This window comes from Muntiacus reevesi, chromosome 7 (assembly GCF_963930625.1).
Source record: "Muntiacus reevesi chromosome 7, mMunRee1.1, whole genome shotgun sequence".
In the NCBI taxonomy this organism is placed as follows: domain Eukaryota; kingdom Metazoa; phylum Chordata; class Mammalia; order Artiodactyla; family Cervidae; genus Muntiacus; species Muntiacus reevesi.
The window spans coordinates 8,223,448-8,243,900 of record NC_089255.1 but is presented as its reverse complement, the minus strand read 5'-3'; the positions used below and the strand labels follow the sequence as shown (position 1 = coordinate 8,243,900).

Here is a 20,453-nt window from a genome sequence, read left to right as displayed (position 1 = left end):
CAAGAGTCTTCTCCAACACCACAGTTCAAAAGCATCAATTCTTTGGCACTCAGCTTTCTTTATAGTCCAACTCTCACATCCATACATGACCACTGGAAAACCATTTCCTTGACTAGACGGACCTTTGTTGGCAAAGTAATGTCTCTGCTTTTTAATATGCTATCTAGGTTGGTCATAACTTTTCTTCCAAGGAGCAAGCGTCTTTTAATTTCATGGCTGCAGTCACCATCTGCAGTGATTCTGGAGCCCAAAAAATAAAGTTTGTCACTATTTCCACTGTTTCCCCATCTATTTGCCATGAAGCGATGGGACCGGATGCCATGATCTTAATTTTCTGAATGTTGAGCTTTAGGCCAACTTTTTCATTCTCCTCTTTCACTTTCATCAAGAGGCTCTTTAGTTCTTCTTTGCTTTCTGCCATAAGGATGCATATCTGAGGTTATTGATATTTCTCCCAGCAATCTTGATTCCAGCTTGTGCTTGATCCAGCCCAGTGTTTCTCATGATGTACTCTGCATATAAGTTAAATATGCAAGGTGACAATATACAGCCTTCACATACTCCTTTCCCTATTTGGAAACAGTCTGTTGTTCCATGTCCAGTTCTAACTGTTGCTTCCTGACCTGCATACAGATTTCTAAGAGGCAGGTCAGGTGGCCCGGTATTCCCAAGGCAGCCAAATAAATAAATAAAATTATACCAATAATATTATATATCTTTATCAGTAGGTTTTTCCTTTCAAGGATAATTTTATAAGAGTACATTTTAAGATATGTTTTTCATATTATTACATTAGAATGAATGTCTTCATATCAAACCCAGGTCTCCCACATTGCAGGCGGATTCTTTATCACCTGAGCTACCAGGGAAGCCCTATTAGAGCATTAACAGATATTAAAAGCTATAGTTAGAAAAACAGAGAACTAAGTTGAACTATATTACAGAACTGCACTTCAAAAGACTAGCTAAGGGGATATATGTAAACATATAGCTGATTCACTTTGTTGTGCAGTGGAAACTAACACAACATTGTAAAACAACTATATTCCAATAAAAAATTTTTAAAAAAATACTAGCTAGGAATGGGTCCCAGTAAAGATGATGCTTTATAATGGATAGTGGCTTACCTGTATCAGAGAGAAAAACTGAAATGTGGGGAAAAGAGAAATTGATAAGATTGAGGAAAGGGGAAGGCTAAGTTATAAACCAGAAACAGAAAATAAGATAACTAGGAACTACTCAAACAGAATAATACTTTGATGTCATATCAGAGATTACTGAATGACATCATCTTTTAAGTCTTGGGGATAGTGGGAATAAGAAAGCAATGATTTGGCAACATGGCTCCAAACAAACAGTGATGATGGGAGGAAAGGAGAGAGATTAAATGATCTGCCCAGATTATCACAATGAGTCAGAAACAAAGTCTAGGCTGAAAGGATCTCTATCCAGCCAGGTAATCAATCCCGCTTCAAAGACAACAACCCTGGACATTCATCCCCCAAATTATATTTTAGGTTTTAAAATTACTAACAGCAAAAGAGAGATGGCACCAGCCAAAGCGAGACACCAGCAGATCGATAACTACAAAGGAGATGGGGGTGGTTTATGTTTGTGCAATAGCTTCCTTGACTTTGGTGTGACATTGTTATCTCAACTCCCTTCAGGCTTACTCTAAAATATGCCATGACTAACATCTAGCCCGTAGATCATAATGAGATGCCATTTAGTAATCCCTCACTGCCTGCATCAAAGGGAAAAGTACAGCCGGGTCCAGAACTGGTGTGCTAGTCATTAGGTCGCGGTGACGCGCATGGGCACATAAGATCAGCTTCTTCTCTGACGGCAGACAGATCAAGTGTAAAGAGGCTCATTGCTTAGTGCCTTAGAATAGATCTAAAGGAGACAAGTCTGCCAGTTACGTGGAGTGACACCAGAGGTTCTAAATAAGGAAAGCAATGGAGAAAAATGCAAGCAAGCACAGCGGTGGTGAGCTGTCTGCGGTGCCTTCTTAGCTGACTTTCATCAGAGCGACCCCTGCCAGTGGCCAGCCTGCTCCTCCCTTCTGCTAACTCTTTCATCCCCTCTCCAGCCTCCCCTTCTCCCTTCTTTTCCTCCTTCTCCTGTGTCCTTCCTTGCACACACTCTGAGGAACAGACTTGGCTGCTCTAACCTCATAGCGTTTTATATATATGCCTGAGAGCCTTTACCATATTTTGTCATAACTTTTAACATGTCTGTATTCAACCCTAAAGGTAGACTGCTGAAAGTCTGCTCCTGCATCTCATTCATCACTATTCTCTGCATCTAGTACACACACACACACACACACACACACACACACACGGCACTCCTAGCACCCCTGGCTGGTACCAGAAAACAAATTGTAAAAGGGCCTTCTGCTTCTTCCATCTAGTTACAAATTAAAGAACTGTCACCACTCCCAATATTAGCTGACAATATCCAAAGCTGTGACATCAGCCAGGTAGGGAGAATCAAATGTGAAACCTGAAGAAATGGAGAGGAGGAGTTGAAGCGGTTCTGGAGTCAGCTCTGAAGAGCACTCCAGCTGTGTGGGGCGGCAGTGAGAAGAGTTGGGGAGAACGGGGAGACACGCTGGGCTCAGGCAGGGCAGTTAGGGCAAAGACTTGTCAGGCTGAACAGTATAATGCAACATAACTTAAAGGCAAATTAGTGCAAAAAATCCAGGATGAACAAAATACCAAAGTTTTAGATGAAGACACCGGTGCTCTCAGCGACTTTTTGCTCAGGCTTAGCACCGTGAAGCAACACCCTCTGGGAGCAATCAAGAATTCCCAGGGCTTTATTCTGGTTCCCACGTACACCAGCTATAGGGTGAAAACGAAAGGGCTCTGGCTGAGGTGTCCCAAGCCCCAGATCACTGACTAGGAGCTTGGGCAAGTCATCACCTGATCTCAGAGAGGGAGGTGGATATAATTGCCAATGTCAAAGCAGGAAACAGTGCTCTCATGGGGGTAGTTTATGGAGCATATAATACAAGGATGGTACAAAGGTATGAGCAGTGTGCAGGGAAATCATGAGGGTGCAGAGTCCCAGGACTAATAGCAGAGAGGAGCTGTCACCCCGCTTCCTGGGCCACAGGACTGAGATAGGAAAATGAGAAAGAACAAGAGTGTTTGTGGAAGCCCTCCAGCCCTCAGGGGCTGTCGGGTCTCTGAGGGCCCACCATGGGTTTAAAACTCGTCTGCAATTCTTTGACACTCTTCCCACAAAAAGAGGGAGCCCAATTCGTTTCCCCTAGAATACTGCATGATATTAATGACAAGCTTCTAACTGACAACAGATCCTGTAATCTGAGGCTAAGTTAGAAAAAAGCAACATACCTTCAGCATGGTGTCCTCTCCCTCTCTTGGGACACGTGTCTTTGGTGGCCTGAGCTACCATGTAAGAAGTCCAGCTCCCATGAAGCTGCCATGTGGAGGAGTTATGTGGAGAGACCACACAGAGTGGGAGAGAGGGGGGAGCCCCAGCCGTTTCAGTCCCCAGATGTTTTGAGATGTTTTGATCATCCCAGCCCAGGTCCCAGACATGTGACTAAAGAATTCCAGTTCTCAACCACCATCTGACTGCAAATCCTGACACACTATAAGCTGGAACAACCCCACTGAGTATTTCCCAAATACCCAACCCATAGGAAACATGAGAGATAATAAAGAACTGTTAAGTCACTAAGTTTGGGAGTGACATGTTATAAAGGAAACATAACCAATACTGGCCTGTCTTAGTCTGTTCTGACTGCTATAGTAGAATACCATAGATCAGGAAGCTTGTAAACAACAGAGATTTACTTCTCACAGTTCAAAAGTCCAAGATGAAGGTGTTGGCAAGACTCGGTGTCTGGTGAGGACCCACTTTCTGATTTGTAGACAGCTGTCTTCTTCCTGTGTCCTCACATAGCAGAAGGGGCAAGGGAGCTCTCTGCTGTCTCTTTTGTAAAGGCACTAATCCCACTTATAAGGGTTCCACTCCTCTGACCTAATCACCTCCCAAAGTCCCCGCCTCCAAATACCACCACACGGAGTTAGGTTTCAACACACTGATTTTGTGGGGACCCTAACATTAAGTTTGCTGCAGGGCCCTCTCCATGTCTAATCTACATTCTTTGAGGCTTTGACTTAGGATCCCCAGATGCCCGTGCTCTGTGACACAGCCTTTTGTCTGTGAAGCCCTTGAGCTGAATCACCATCTTCAAGGCATGCCCTTGGGCCCAGACAGCTCCATCAACGTCTGTATAAACAAGCCGGCTGGTGTCCAGCTTAGCTTGTGGGGTATAGCTAGAGGCTGGACAGTAGATGTTAATCAGCCCTGGAGAAACAGAACCCTGAGCCTCAGCCCTGCAACCAGCTGGCTGTGGGAACTATGTGTCAAAGACCGATAAACCCTGCTCCCTTTAAAATGCTGACCTTCTCCATTTTTAATCATTACTAAAGTGCAACCAGAACAAGGCTGCTCTGAGGCATTTAAAGGGACGTGTTAGTCACTCAGTCGTGTCCGATTCTTTGTGACCCCATGGACTGTAGCCTGCCAGGCTCCTCTGTCCATGGAATTTTCCAGGCAAGAACACTGGAGTGGGTAGCCATTATCTTCTCCAGGGGATCTTCCCCACCCAGGATTGAACTCAGGTCTCCTGCACTGCAGGCAGAATCTTAACTATTTGAGCCACCAGGGAAGCCCTGGGAGGCCATCTAATATTGAAGAAATTGGTTTTAGTCAATAAAATAATTATATTTTAGGTCTCTTTCCTGCTTTTAAATCTCATGGTATAAAAACTGAGCTGAATACTAAACAGCTTTAGGTTAGAAAGTAAACCTACAGAGTTAACTGGAAGAGTTTCAATAGCCAGAACTAGAATTATCTCAGTAGCAAAACAAGGAATTATTGGAATATAACCCAGCATATAAAGTTCCTTGAGTCCACAATGATATAAATAAATGATTGAATACATTAGTAAATGGGAAGAAGAGAAAAATCTTCCATGCAGAAGAATTCCAGATAGTTGATCTTAGTATCAAGGAGAGGAAACAGCTCCCTACCCTACAGGTGAGGGCTCTGCATAGTCACTTCCTTCCAAAGCATACAGTGCAGGAAGAAGATGAATGGAAAGTAACTTTAAAGCATAGAAACCTGATAAACACTATCTCAGCCAGTTCAAGGTCAATATCAGGAGTCATTTCATGAATCACATTGCTAATACATACCCTTGATATGATGCGACAAAAATGCACTTTGCCTCTGTGATCTTCCTCTCATAAACCCATAACTGAGTCTAATCATGAGTAAAATATCAGACAAATTTCAATAGAAGAGCATCCTTTGATATACCTGATCACCATTCTTCACAACTGTCAACGTCACTATAAATAAGGAAAGTCTGAGAAACTGTCAGAGCCAAGAGGAGCCTAAGGAGAGAAGACAGTTAAGTGCAATATGGTATCTTAGGTGGGATCCAGGAACAGAAAAAAGCCATTAGGCAAAAACCAAGGAAATCTGAAAAAAATGATGGATTTCAGTTAATAACAACATATCAAAATTGGTTCACTGATTGTAACAAACGTATGATACTAATGTAATGTAAATAATATAAGAAACTACATGTGGGGTATATGGGAACTCTGTACTACCTGTTCAAGTTTTCTATAAATCCAAAAATATCCTTAAAATATTGCATATTTATAATAAAACAGAATTTCTCTTTAAAAAGTAAGCATTCCTACATAGGCTTTCAAGCATCAGAATATATTTGATATTTGCCAGGCAAGACCCAAAGAAATTTTATCTCCAAAATTTATTGGCTCTTCTCTTCTCTCTCTTAAAAGATAGTCTCTTAGTTCTATTCATTCCTGTGAAGTCTTGGTTTTCCCTCAGCTTCCTTTGCTCCTCTTGTTTGCACCTCCACCATCCTGCAGAAATGCCTCTCATTTTGTTGTTGTTCAGTCGCTGAGTCGTGTCTGACTCTTTGTGACCCCATGGACTGCAGCACCAGGCTTCCCGGTCCTTTACCATCTCCCAGAGTTTGCTCAAACTCATGTCCATTGAGTCTGTGATGCCATCCAACCATCTCATCCTCTGTCGTCCCGTTCTCCTCCTGCCTTCAATTCTCTTGTTTAGGCCACTCCTAATTTTTATATCTAAGGGTCACTTCCATTGATCTTCGACATCTCTGCATTATTTGACACTTTCTCCTTTTTTTCTTTTTGGAATTCTTATTCTTTTGCTTTTAGATAACCTTGATTTTTTTTTTATGAGTCAGACATATACCAAATTTAAAAACACTGAAAAAATGAGTTAAGCCCCAGTGTTGTTTCATATTACTTCACCCATTATATGGGTTTCCCAGGGGACACTAGTGGTAAAGAGCCCACCTGCCAGTAAGACTAAGAGAAACAGCCTCCATCCCTGGGTCAGGAAGATCCCCTGGAGGAGGGCATGGCAGCTCACTGGAGAATCCCATAGACAGAGGATCCTGGCGGCCCACGGTCCACAGGGTCACAAAGAGCTGGACACGGCTGAAGCACCTGAGCCTACACACACACACCCTTTAATGACAGATGCAAATTTGCAGCCCCAAACTCAACAACTGATTTTCTTTCTATCTTAATCAGAAAGGCAGAGTCAAAGAAAAGCTTAAAAGCTTTTTTCCTTAAAAAATCTTTTTTTCTCCCTAAACCTGAAATACATGATCCTAAAGAAGCAAATAATTTGAAATTGTCTGGGGGACATAAAAATTTGCACTTCAAGTTATTAGTTGTGTGGCAGCAGGATGTAGGAGAAAAAGCAGCTGTTCCTATATACCCCACATACGGTTTCTTTGTATGAAATATCACAAGATTTCAGGCTTCAATGAGAATGCTTTTTGTATGGTGAACAAAGAAAGAGATAAAGGCACATTCTATCAGTTTAAAGCTGTGAGTTACTGAAACAACTGGATATCTGTATGGGGGAAAAAAACCCCCTAATTTGATTCCTACCTCATACCATACATACACAAAAATTCATTTGAGATGGATTTCAGACATAGACATGAAAGTTAAAACTCTAAAGCATATAGAAGAAAACATGGAAAAATATCCTTGAAACCTTGAGAGAGACAAACAATTCTTAGGTTACAGAAAGAACTAACCATAAAAGAAAAACTGATAAATTGAACTTCATGAAAATTAAACATTTCCGATCATCAAAAGACATCATGAAGAAAATGCAAAGGCAAGCCACAGAATGCGATAAAGTATTACTAACTAAGGTATCTGACAAACCAATAATACAAAGAAAACAATTCTATTTTGAAACAGGTTCAAGATGATGGAGTAGAAGGAAAGTACTCATCTCCTGAGAGCACCAAACTCGCAACTAGCTGTTGACCAATCATTGACAGGAGGAAGAATACTCCTCCACCAAAAAGACACCCCACATCCAAAGACAGAGGAGAAGCTGCAGCGAGACGGTAGGAGGAGCACAGTCACGATAAAATCAAACCCCATACTTGCTGGGTGGGCAACCCACAAACTGGAGAACAATGATATCAAAGAAGTTCTCCCACTGTTGTGAAGGTTCTGAGCCCCGTATCAGGCTTCCCAGCCTAGAGATCCAACAAAGTGACTAGGAATCCCCAGGGAATCTGACCTTGAAGGCCAGTAAGCTTTGATTACAGGACTTGCACAGGCCTGGGGGAAACAGAGGCTGCACTCTTAGAGGGCACAAACAGAACCTTGCATGCACCAGGACCCAGAGGAAAGGAGCAGTGACCTCACAGGGGACTGAAGCAGACCTACCTGCTGCTGTTGGAGGTTCTCTGTGGAGACTGCAGGTCTGTAGAGGCTAGCCGCGGGGCTGGGGGCACTGGCAGAGTAGTCCTGGGAGGTGCCCCTTGGTGCAAGCCCTCCTGGAGGTCACCATTCGTCCTACCGTCGAGCCTGCAGACTCCAGGGCTGGGTCACTTCAGGCCAAAAAACTAACAGAGAGGGAGCACAGCCTCATCCATCAGCGGGCAATCAGATTAAAGTTTTACTGGGGCATGGCTCTGCCCACCAGAGCAAGACCCAGTTCTACCCAGCATCAGTCCTTCCCATCAGGAAGCTCACACAAGTCTCTTAGCCTCCTCCACCAGCGAGCAGACAGAAGAAGCAAGAGTGGCTACAATCCTGCAGCTACCAGAAGGAAAATCACATCACAGAAAGCTAATCAAAATGAAAAGTCTATGTCCCCTGATGAAAGGTTATGTCCCAGGGGAAGGGACAAGACAAAACCCCAGAAAAGCAACTAGATGAGGTGGAGACAGGCAACCTTCCAGAAGAGGAATTCAGAATAATGATAGTGACGATGATCCAGGATGAAGTTGCAAGGAGTGTTTACCGAAGACCTGGAAGACCTAAAGAACAAACCAACAGAGATGAACCATACGCTAGAAGGAATCAATAGCAGAGTAACTGAGGCAGAAGAACAGATAAGTGACCTAGGAGACAGAATGGTGGACATCACTGCCACAGAACAGAATATAGAAAAAAGGATGAAATACAAAAAAGAAGACAGCCTAAGATATTAACACTGTATCCTACCATGTACTGATATAACCATGGACAGATATAACCAGGATTAACATATTGGTATTTATATTTTCATATACATATATGTATATAATTTTCCTTACAAAAATAAAATGATAGTGCATACATTATTTTACAAAATGATCCGTTCACATCTTACATCACTAACATGTTTTTGTGTTATTAAATATAACTTTTCCCACATCACTTGAATGGTTGTATACATTCTATTGGCATATTTTATTTAACCAATACTCTATTGATAAACTTTTCTATTATTTCCAATAATTTACTACTGCAACCAAATCAATGAATCACTTTAATCTCTTATTTTGATTCTCTAGACTTAAAAATTTAAATGTATCCTCACCATGGATTCTCAAAGGTGACATTTCTTTAAGTCTGGGACCAAGGATAAATCCACAGACCAGGGAGAAGGTAGTACCATTTATGGTATCAGAGGGAAGATAAATCAATTTCTTTTCATAAAGTCATGAGCACTCAGAGTCAGATGCCTCCTACAACACTCACTAATTACCCTCTTTTCGACTTAAAAGAGACTCTGAAAGAAAAGGAGCTGTGGCCTGCGGCTAGACTGAGCCAAGTGGCTGCTTTATTTCTGAGGCTGGGTGGTGGGTTTCAGGTTGCTACACACGGCAGCTCACAGCACATTATCCCTGTCTGTAAAGACCTCTGGGTATTCTGAGAGCAAGAAAGGTCAAATTAATCTCAATGATGTGTCAAATTAGTAATCATATTAATTCCATATTGTCACCTGCTCTTTGGCAGGTTTGATAAGCCACATGTTAAATGGATTATGCAAATTATCTTAGGTAAATTAAAACATCTGTTGCACACATCACCAGATTTCAAGGTGAAAGTCTTTCTGAAGGTGAGCTTTCAGGCCCACACTAAACATGATGTCTCTTCTGGCTACGCTGTGCATTGGTTTGCCAGCCTCTCAGCTCATCATCAGGATCTTCCCTTATGCCATTCACCAGGACGCTACATTTTCACTGCACTGATGATAAGCTGGCTTGTTTTTCATACATAATACATGTTGACATGATCCATAAAAATGGGAATGAAAAATACAGCGTAAGTACAAGAGATTTATCTTTTTGGTTCATGAAAGGAGGAGTCATGAGGCCACAAAGGAGATAGGAGTGGACACTGGAAATCGTTCCAGGAGACCCCACAGAAAATATAGGCTTAAGAACTCCAGGAGTCTTGCTCACTCATTTGTTCCTTCTAGTGAAATCATCTACTGTTGAGTTCATTATTATGCCTTCTTTCTTTCCGCCACCATTATTTCTAAGCTGTGGTTTCAATAAAAAGGATTGAAGGGATTGTCAAATTTTAGGTTTACATAAGAAGCAACTCAGGAGCTAGTTAAAAATACAAAGATTATCATTTAGTAGGACTGGGTTGCTGAAGGAGGGCATGGCACCCCGCTCCAGGATTCTTGCGTGGAGAATCGCACTTGCAGAGGAGCCTGGTGGGCTGCAGCCCATCAAAGATACACATCTGAGGGACTAGGCACAGCACAGGGCCAGGGCGGGGCCCAGAGAGCTACATTTTTTAGGTGTGCAAGGTGAGTCTGATGTAGCAGGCTATGGTCTGCATGTGGAAGAACACTTGTGCCAAGGATGCTTAAGAGCAGAGGTCCCAGTATGCGACATCAGATCTGAATTCTTCCTCTGCAGCCATGAAATTAAAAGACACTTGCTTCTTGGAAGAAAAGTTATGACCAACCTAGACAGCATACTAAAAAACAGAGACATCACTTTACCAACAAAGGTCTGTCTAGTCAAAGCTATGGTTTTTCCAGTAGTCATGTATGGATGTGAGAGTTGGACTATAAAGAAAGCTGAGCGCCAAAGAATTGATGCTTTTGAACTGTGGTGTTGGAGAAGACTCTTGAGAGTCCCTTGAACTGCAAGGAGATCCAATTAGTCCATCCTAAAGGAGATCAGTCCTGAGTGTTCATTAGAAGGACTGATGCTGAACCTGAAACTCCAATACTTTGGCCACCTGATGTGAATAACTGACTCACTGGAAAAGACCCTGATGCTGGGAAAGATCGAAGGTGGAAGAAGGGGATGACAGAGGATGAGATGGTTGAATGGCATCACTGACTCAATAGACATGAGTTTGATTAGGTTCCGGGAGTTGGTGATAGACAGGGAGGCCTGGCGTGCTGCAGTCCATGGGGTTGCAAAGAGCTGAATACAACTGAGCGACTGAACTGAACTCTGCACTTATTCCCCTTACAGCCCTGAGCAAGTTATTCAGTGTAAACATCAGATCACCAGTCTATAAAATGGGGATACTGTTTATCACATTGTACACTTTAGATTTATACAATATTATGTCAAAAATATTGCAATAAAAAATAATAAAATTAAAAATAAAATAAGAATATCACAATATGGGTGAAACTTGAAAATACAATGCTAAGTGAAATAGGTCAGACACAAAAAGACAAGCATTGTATCATTCCACTTACATGAGAGTCCTAGAATATGGAGATGATAAGAGACAAAAAGTTGAACGGTGGCTGCCAGGGGCTGGGGGGAGAGGGAGGGGAAGGTTTTCTCTCACGGGTACCATTTCGGTTTGGGAGGATGGTGGTGGCATAACAATGTGAATGTATGTGATTTATTAAACTGTATACTTAAAAATGATTAAAAGTAAAAAATTCTATGTGTATTTTTGCACAATGAAAAGAGAGGTACCCCCAACAGATAATGATGTAAATAAATTGATAAGTTGCATTATTAAAAAACGGGGGGACTCATTTCTGCTCCTGAAGGTTGTTGTGAATCTTGTGTGAGAAAATGCATGAACACCTCTGACTTAATACAGGGCCTGGCATGGACCAAACTGTCAGCAGAGGGTGGTTCTGCCCAAGGGCTCCTTCCTGCACGCAGCAGCAGATCACAGGGCGTGCTGAGCCGGGGAGGCATTATATGCCAAGGCTCGGGCTCGTGTGGCCCAGACTTCATCAGATCAGCAAACGTCTCAGGTCTCATGGGGTGCCGTCCAACTGTGCAGTGACCACCCCACTTGCTCCAGTTCTTCTAGAAGAGGCTATCTCACGTTCTGTAGGATTCTCCCTGCTCCCTGCTCTTGCCAGAGAAAATACAGCTCCACAACAGCATTGCCCTCTCCAAGCTGGCCCTGAGGGAGTTGAGAATGCCACCCAGCAACACAGTGGAGGACAGGAGAGAGGAAGCTTGTCCTGGGAGCCCCTGCGGACATCTGGCTCCTCGCCTTTCTCAGTCATCCCACCCACCATGCAGGTCTTGAGCTGCTATTAAGACCTCACCTCACCTGCCTGTTCTGAAGCCTTCTCTTCCCTCCCTCCCCTTTGAATCATCTACCTTCTATACATAACTCAGCAAATTGTTGATGTTTTACAAAATACATGCTCAGACATTCTTTTAAAGAAAACCCCCACAGCTGCAAACAGTAAGAACTAAGACTGTTACATCAAATTAAACTTAATGACAAAAGAGCCTCTTTGTTTTCCCTTGGATTTATTTTAATATTAATGAAGCAAATATAATTTTTGTTTCTAATTAGTTTTAGCTCCCACTGATACTAAGCCACTTTGTTTAAGCGTTAAATGTTACAAAGAATAATTAAAGGCTTTCCTTGTCCTATTTGTTTATTTTAATCTTTGTTGCCAAACCGTACTGGCAAAAAAATAAGACTAGCTTCATTTAATGTTTATTTTTAAAATGTTCATGAATCAAAAATTGACTCTTCTTTGAAAAGGTAACAATGTCACTCATCTGTGGAGGCGGGGATTGGTGGGCAGCCCAGCGGGCTCAGTTTTCCTAACTTTACCTTTTTCCACTTCATCAAAGGTCTTTAAACTGTGGTGCTGGATAAGACTCGAGAGTCCCTTGGACTGCAAGGAGATCAAACCAGTTAATCTTAAAGGAAATCAACTCTGAATACTCATTGGAAGGACTGATGCTGAAGCTAAAGCTGAAACACTTAGGCCACCGGATGTGAAGAGCTGACTCATTGGAAAAGACCCTGATGCTGGGAAGGATTGAGGGCAGGAGGAGAAGGGGATGACAGAGGATGAGGCAGTCGGATAACATCACGAACTCAGTGGACAGGAATTTGAGCAAGCTCTGGGAGATGGTGAGGGACAGGGAAACCTGGCGTGCTGTAGTCCAGGGAGTCATGAAGAGTCAGACATGACTTGGCAAATGAACAACAACAAATGGTCTTCACTTCTGTCTCATAACTGTAAGGGCACAAAATCTCATACTGTTGAAAGCCTTGAGGAGAGCTCAGAAAAACACTTAATCACTTAGATTGCAGCTATAGGATATTAAAACAACCAGTCAGTCTTACACAAAAAGCAAACTACCACCAGCAGCAAATATATCAGTATGGTTGGAAGAAAAATAAGGGTTAACACTAAATGCCTGAATTTACAACCTATTGTTTTGAAATACCCAGACGCAACACAAGTGACCTTTGAACAAGAACTTAAATCATGAAAAGATATATTGGGAGGACTTGGAATATCAATTTTATATATACACAAATAATAAACAGGTCATTTTAGAAAAGTAAACACTACAGATAAATGAAAAAAAGATCAAATAACTTAGAATTTCACCTTCCAGAATTAACTAATGTTATAGACTCTAATCCTATTCTATTCCTCTGTATCTCTCTCCATAGATAGATGAGTGTGAATGTATGTACTGTGTGAGAGTGTACATCCTGGCGTCAAATTTACATGCTACAAGTTAGGGTTACAAAGGAAAAAGGAAGAAAAGAAAAGTTCTTTCTTTCCTACAGATGATCATTCTCAAGGCTACATCTTGCCCTGGGAACAAGTCTCCCAATGTCAGTGGCCTCTTAATTGCAACACCAGTGTTCTCAGATCCCTACCCATCTGGTCCTTTTTACAGCACTTCTTCAGTCCCTGCCAAGGCTCAACTAGAGGGCAGGAAGTGAGGACATCTCCTACTGTGGACTGACTGTCTCCCTTCTAAGTTTATATGTTGAAGCTGTAACTCCCAGTGGGTTGGCACTGGGAGGTGGGGCATTTGGGAGACAATTAAGTTTAATGAGGTCATGAGGATGGGGCCCCCATGATGGGATCAGAGTTCTTACAAGAAGGAGAGAGACCAGAACTCTCTCTCTCTCTCCCAGGCATGTAAGGACACAGTTGGAAGACAGATATCTAGGAACCAAGAAGTAGACCCATGTCAGGAACCCAATCTACTGCCTCCTTGATTTTGGGTTCCCAGCCTCCAGGCCTGTGAGAAATAAATGTCTGTGGATTAAGCCACCCAGCTTGTAGTGTTTCGTTATACAACCTGGGCTAAGACAACTCCAGATTCAACCTGTGCAACTCAGCAATTTGTTCACGTCCCCATGCCTGGGGTTAATCTGTGTAGCAGTGATAATCTTACCGAACTTTTGAGTTGTTAGAGGATTAACTGCGATCATATGCCAGAGGCTTTGTATCTCTACCAGGAACAAAATAGAATTGAACAAACACTACCGCCCACAGCCAAGCATTTTCCACCTGAAGAAATAGACCCAATGTAGTTAAAAGTCTATGTGTTCCCTCTCTCAGGAATTAACTGAATTGCCAAGGAGAGCCTCAGCACTGAACCATAAAGAGAACAGATCATTTTGTCTGAGTTTAGAGTGTCAGTGTGTGGGGGGCGCTTTTTAAGGTCCACCCATCCACCCCACCCCACAAATCACTCTTTAAGAAATGCCACTGTCCCTGTGAGAGGCAAAGTACTGTGTAAACAGGAGGCTTGATCGGCTCTATTACTTTACTCTTTATTTACTTCTAGCAGGTCCACAGGTTTCAAACCCACGTGTTTTAAAACTTTGACTAGAGAACAGCCTCTTAACCCCTCCTCAAGACAAATGGCATGTATCTATGTGCAAAAATACATTAATATCAACTGAGTTTTGTAAGTTTGGAGATTCTTTTATGACTCTATTTAGGATAAACGCAAAAACCATAGCTTTAAACAACAACAACCAAAAGGAATGAGTATCTTTACCTTAAATTAACATCTGAGGCAGAAAAACGTTAATAGAACTGAGTCCACAACTGTTTCTCCAACACAGGTTGCAAATAATCATTGAGTTGACCCAAAGGGGCCCCATTAAGACAGGATCAGACTTTCTTTGCTTTTTTGCCAAGGCCAAACCCACTCATACTGGCTCCACAACTTCAGGCAAGGAAGCTCTACATTCTAGCTCTTCTGGATTTCTCCTGAATTAAGTTAGGTGTCAATTTTCACAAAAAGTGTGCTGCTGGGCTGTATTTTTTAAAATATCTTCTCCAGGAGACTCCTAACCCATCTCCCCGATGGGTAATATGCCAGCAAATTGCAGGACCGCAAACGCCTCCTTCCCTCTGGATCCCCGTTTACCTGAAGTGATGGTCAACTGCTCAGAAACATCAGCAGGGAGCCAGACTCAGCGATCAATAGAACAGAGCCCCGAGGTGTTAAATAGAGAGATAACCTAAAGGTAAAGTTTAAGCAGCCCCAGCTGACATGCTAATCAGGCATTTTCAGAGCTGGGTGATGGCATTTTTTCTAGGGTGTCAGGAGCTCAGTAAAGAGCTTCCTGGTGCAGACTGAACAGGACAATTGCTCCAAATTGCCTTCTGCTCTGAACAACCGAATCTTCAGATCTGTGGCCCTAAAGCCCACAATACAAGATCAGTGTCTACTGGCGAAGGAAACGTAGCTTGATTGGGTTTTGGTGTGCTTTGGAACTGAGTTCAGTCCTGGTTCTGCTGTGCCCAGAGGCTCTCGGGTCCCTTCTGTGGACCTCAATTTCCTCCTCTGTAAAATGCAGATTTGCATTAGTCAGGGCCCCACATCTGCCCAAGTTCAAGACCCAGCAGAGAGACTGTTAAACAGAGAGCCCCCACCCACTAGAGGCAGAGTCCAGGCCAGGCCTCACAGATGGCTTTGCTCTGCCCAGAGTTTAGGAAACACTGGATTTGGAACTTACTGCGTCTTCCCTAGTTCTCAGATTTCTGATTTCAAGATGTAAAACTACTCTGGAGAGGAGTAGCTTTTCTTTAACATGTTAAGATGTCTTTACCATGTTATAGGAAGAGCAGGCCAGCAGTGGGTACCAGGAGCATCTTAGGATGCTGACGCCCAAGATGGTTTTATTACCATTTGCCTCTTCACGTGAAGGTGCACACGTGTCTCCTTCATCTGTTCTCTCTCCTTAACACCATGCTCGTCCTTCCTTCAGCGGGGAGGCAGAGGGGTGGGGTTTGGCTTCCAGGTGAGCTGGACTCACGCACATGAGGGTAACAGGCAGAGAGGCCAGGGGTCTCCCAACAGAGGAAATAGGCTGCAAGTGTCAGACATTTTTTTATCCCTCCCTTAAGTGGCAGGAAGAAACAAACTCCCCATGGAAATGTTTTTCTTAAGTTGTGTAAATGAAACTATGTATTTGCTTAGGAACTTGCCTTTCTTCAAAATGGTTCTGCCTAAAACTATTTTTTTTTTTTTTCTTTTCTCAAACCTTGGGCTGATAATAGCTCAACAAACCAGTGTTCATATCAATTGTTTTACAGCTGGGGGATGACATACCTCATGCCATCCTACCTCAAAATTGCCTATTGTGGGAGAGAGGCCTGGTGAAACTCCTTCAGCCTTGAGGTGTCTCTCCTATCTGATTAATACCTTTCCTAACAGACATAAAACAGCTTGCTAAAACTAGCAAGGGGGACACTCCGTCCCCCTTCTGATGTCTATGTCAGAAGTTTCTCTGTCCCTTTTTCACTTTAATAAAACTCTGCTGCACAAAAGCTCTTGAGTGAGCAAGCCTGGTCCCTGGGTCCTGCTAAATCTTCTTCAGAGATCACTGTTCACCATAAACTATCACACACACACACACACACACACACACACACATCAAGCCCCATTTGTGAACTTTTTTCAGCAAAGAAAAGCACAATATGCACCTAGCTTCTCTCTGCCATGTAAAAATCTAGGATGGATCTATCATTCAAAGACCAACTTTTTTCCTATGTGTTGGAACATTGTTCAACCAGGAGCTTTTGTTCCACAGCCAACCCCTTTAAATTTTCTCTCTGTAGCATCCATCAACAAGGTTGATGGTAAGTTCCTCTTACTGCGGCTCGGACTAATAGTGAAGGAAACACAAGAGCCAGACAAATAGTCAACTTCCAACCCAGTAAGTGATGCTGGGAGTCTGCAGAGGATTACAGAGCTCCATCCGGATATGAAAAGAGGCCTCCTTTGTAGCGGAGCCCAGGCTGCTTTGGCCTTCAAGTCGTCTTCTATCGTGTCAATGGAAGTGGGAGCTGTGTGTGGCTTTGATAGTTTACTACTCTGTAGTGCAATTTGGAAAGAAAGCAGCAGCTCTAAGCAGCTTCTCTCTCCTGGCTCATCCTTTCCCCACAGAGCTCTGTTATCACTGTGTAAAATGTGTCAGGAGGGACGATTCTCTCTCCCACCCTGAAGATGCATTATCTCATTTTCAAAATAGGCTGAGTCAACGTAAGCACAACAGCACTTACATTTAATTCTGTCAAGTAAAAAGATTGCTCGAGAAACAATCAAATTCTAAAATTTCAGGCATCTTTCTGCTGCATATATGTCCACTTCCTCTACACGGGGGAGATTATTGATGGCCCAGTGATAGTCTTTGTTTCATTTGCAGTTGAAGGGCTAAACAGCTATAATTTATAGAGGTCCCTATTGTGTAAAAATACCAGGGAAGGTGCCCTGGCGCCTCTGTCGAGCTTCTCTGGGGCGGCTTCCCTAGCCAGTGCCAAGTGGGGCCGGAGGGCAGTCACAGTGGCCAGAGAGGCCTGCGGTGCTCAGCGCTGCATGAAAATTATCAGAGATTGTTACAGACTATTGCTGTTCTCAAGGTGCCGCGTGCCCAAGCAGTTCAGGACCTTGAAAGTTTGGGCAGACATCAGAGAGAAGCACTTAAAAATCCCATTGGATGTGTGGGAAAACTCCAGAGGAAGGCTGGTATAGGGCTTCCATGTCCACAGAGGGTTCTTCAGGCACCTCAGATTGTATGGGACCAATTAATCAATACCCTTGGGAACTTTGAAAGAGAATTTTAAAATCATAAAAGACATACTAGGAGAGTTAAACTAGTTTTTGATAAAGTAGGTTTACCTGCTAGACTAAAAAGTCCCTTAGATCCCAGGAAGGATGGGGAGTCCCTCTCATACTCTATATTACCTTTGAGTGATGGTCCAGAAGGTTCAAACTGTCGTCCTCGGATGATAAGAGGACACCTGTGTGATGACACATTTAACCAATTGTGGACTGCTGAAGACCAGAAGAAGCTTGAACGACTACTCCTGAAATACCCTCCTGAGGAAGCAGAGTCTCGATGCTAGCAGAAGAGAGCAGATGAACGGGGCAACAGAACAGCCAGACAGGTTGCCAGCTGAGTGCAGAAGGATTTCATAAAGCTAAATGAAAAACTAAAAAAAAAAACAACTAACTAAATCTGGCCTTCCAGTCCCAAGCAGAACACCGAAGGATACACATTCTCTAAGAGTCCTCAACAAGCAGACGGCGGCACCCTTTGAAAAGCACCTCTTTAAACCTTCCATTTCATGACTGCCCATGAGCCACCAGTGTATGTGGGAGAAGATGATGACCGATCCCGTCTCCATAGCCACATGAACACTGCTGCTGAGAAGGCATCAGATGGAGACAATATTCCTACTACATACAGGAAGTGGGGGCTTCCAGGGCGGCTCAGCAGTAAAGAATCCACCTGCCAGTGCAGGAAACGTGGTTTCGATCCGTGGGTCGAGAAGATCCCCTGGAGGAGGAAACAGACCCACTCCAGTATTCTTCCCTGGGAAATCCCATGAACATAGGAGACTGGCGGGCTACAGTCCCTGGGGTCTCAAAGAGTCGGACATGACTTAGCTGCTAAACAACAACAACATGGGAATTTCCCTGAATATAAGGAATATTAGAGTTATTAAAGTTAAAAAAACAACAACACATAAAAACTTCAGCAAAGGCAAGCTGAAAGTGGATTTGTGCAACATGCGAGTTTCAAGTGTGATAAATGTGGAACAGAACCTATCCAGGGTGTTCAGTAGCACTGCCAGGATTGTCCTCCAGAAATTTTTGGATTTCTGTGATTCTGGCTCAGACTGCCCTCATGAAACAGATACTCACATGGAAGATCACCAACTAGAATCTGTTTACAGGCCAGAGACATTCTTAGAGACTACAGAGTGTCCCAGGGCACTAGTCATAATGACCTTGACCCAGAGTACTTTCTAGCAAACAGACAACATGGAAGAGAACATCATATACTGGTCCTCTTCAACACAGCAATAGTACCACTGTGCCATTCACATAACTGTGAATTATGTGCACAGTTTGGAAAGATTCTCTGAAATGACACTCACAGCACAACAGCTTCCTGAGTGTTCTTGTCGAGTCCAGCTCTGCGCTGTCGTGGTCCTAGATCACTGCCCAGCAGCTGAACATTCCCAAGGAGCAAAGGGTTTCCCTGGTGAAATTCTCACCCCCACTTTAAAGCTTATTAGGTGGTGATCTTAAATGGGTGAGATCGAAATAAGAGCGCATATTAAAAAGAGAGTAAATTCCAAAGGTTTCTGAGAATTTGGTCATAAATATGCTAATGAGAAGAAAAAGTACATTAAAACAGCTTAGTTGCTTTCGGTTTTGTGAAAATAGTTTTCAGCACAGAAACTGACTTTTTAGACCAAAGTTTAACCAATGATGGTGTTTGCCTCTAGGATATATACACTGCAAAAGAACTCACTGTCCCAGTGGTGGCCACTGATGGCCTTCAATGAATCTGAACAACTTAACCATATTGATGTCTAATTTCCTTTAACCACAATGAACTGTCCTTATTACCAACAGCAAAGCACTGCGGGAGGGAATGGCAGCATTGCCTCCTTAACCAGCTCATGGTGTGTGAACGTGATAAAACTGTCACGCACATGTATTTTTTAAATGTAATGTTATAGAAGATGATCATGTGGTGTGCACAAACCATGATGAAAAGTGCCAGTGCTAATACTGTGTAGTCTCTAACTCGCGACATTAATTCCTTTAAAATACACAGCCTTCTGCTTCTATATTTGGACTTGTCAGTGCAGCTCATTGAAGAAAACTGCCTAATAAAAAAATCGCATATGGTAATAATCTCCCTCTTTTGTAGTCTGTACAAGATCCATAAAAGATTGTATTTTTATTACTACTTAAATAAGTGATTAAATTTAGTCTGTGCAGCAAGCAAGAGCTCACGTGCACTCTTCTACACTGCTGGATTTTGTTGTGCATCATTTAAAACATTTTGCTTTTTCTTATTTGTGTACACAGTGTGTTCTTAAATAATTTTCATTTGTCAGGAGAATGGCGAGAAATAAACCATGTGGATACTAAATCACATGTCTGTTTATATTATATTTAAAATGATAGTGAGTTAGACCCTTTGTTTCAAGAGAGCAGAGCCTGTTCTGCCTCAGGTGCTTCCAAAGCATATTTGAAATCAGTAGATGGTTGGAACATGGGAGGTGATCTTCAATCCAGTTTTCATGGGTCTTTTAATATCTGTGTAATGCCAGCACCCGCTTCGCTCCATCCCCACCCCTGCCCATGTCTTCAGAGCAGAGATGGCAGAGGTGGGGGATAAGAAACACACATACACACACAGCTTGGAATCAGCGTGACCTTAGCTTGAACTCTGGCTTTGCCACGTATCAGCTATTTGATCCTGAAAAGTTTGCTTTACCATTTTGAGCCTCAGTTTCCTCATATGTAAGAATGGGGATACTAATTCTTA

The 20,453-nt window shown here is 42.8% G+C and overlaps 1 pseudogene; it reads left to right on the top strand.

Annotated features, from left to right (window-relative positions):
* The window catches only part of LOC136172156 (ZZ-type zinc finger-containing protein 3-like), a 30,938-nt pseudogene that overhangs the window by 5,858 nt on the left and 4,627 nt on the right, over nt 1–20,453 (top strand).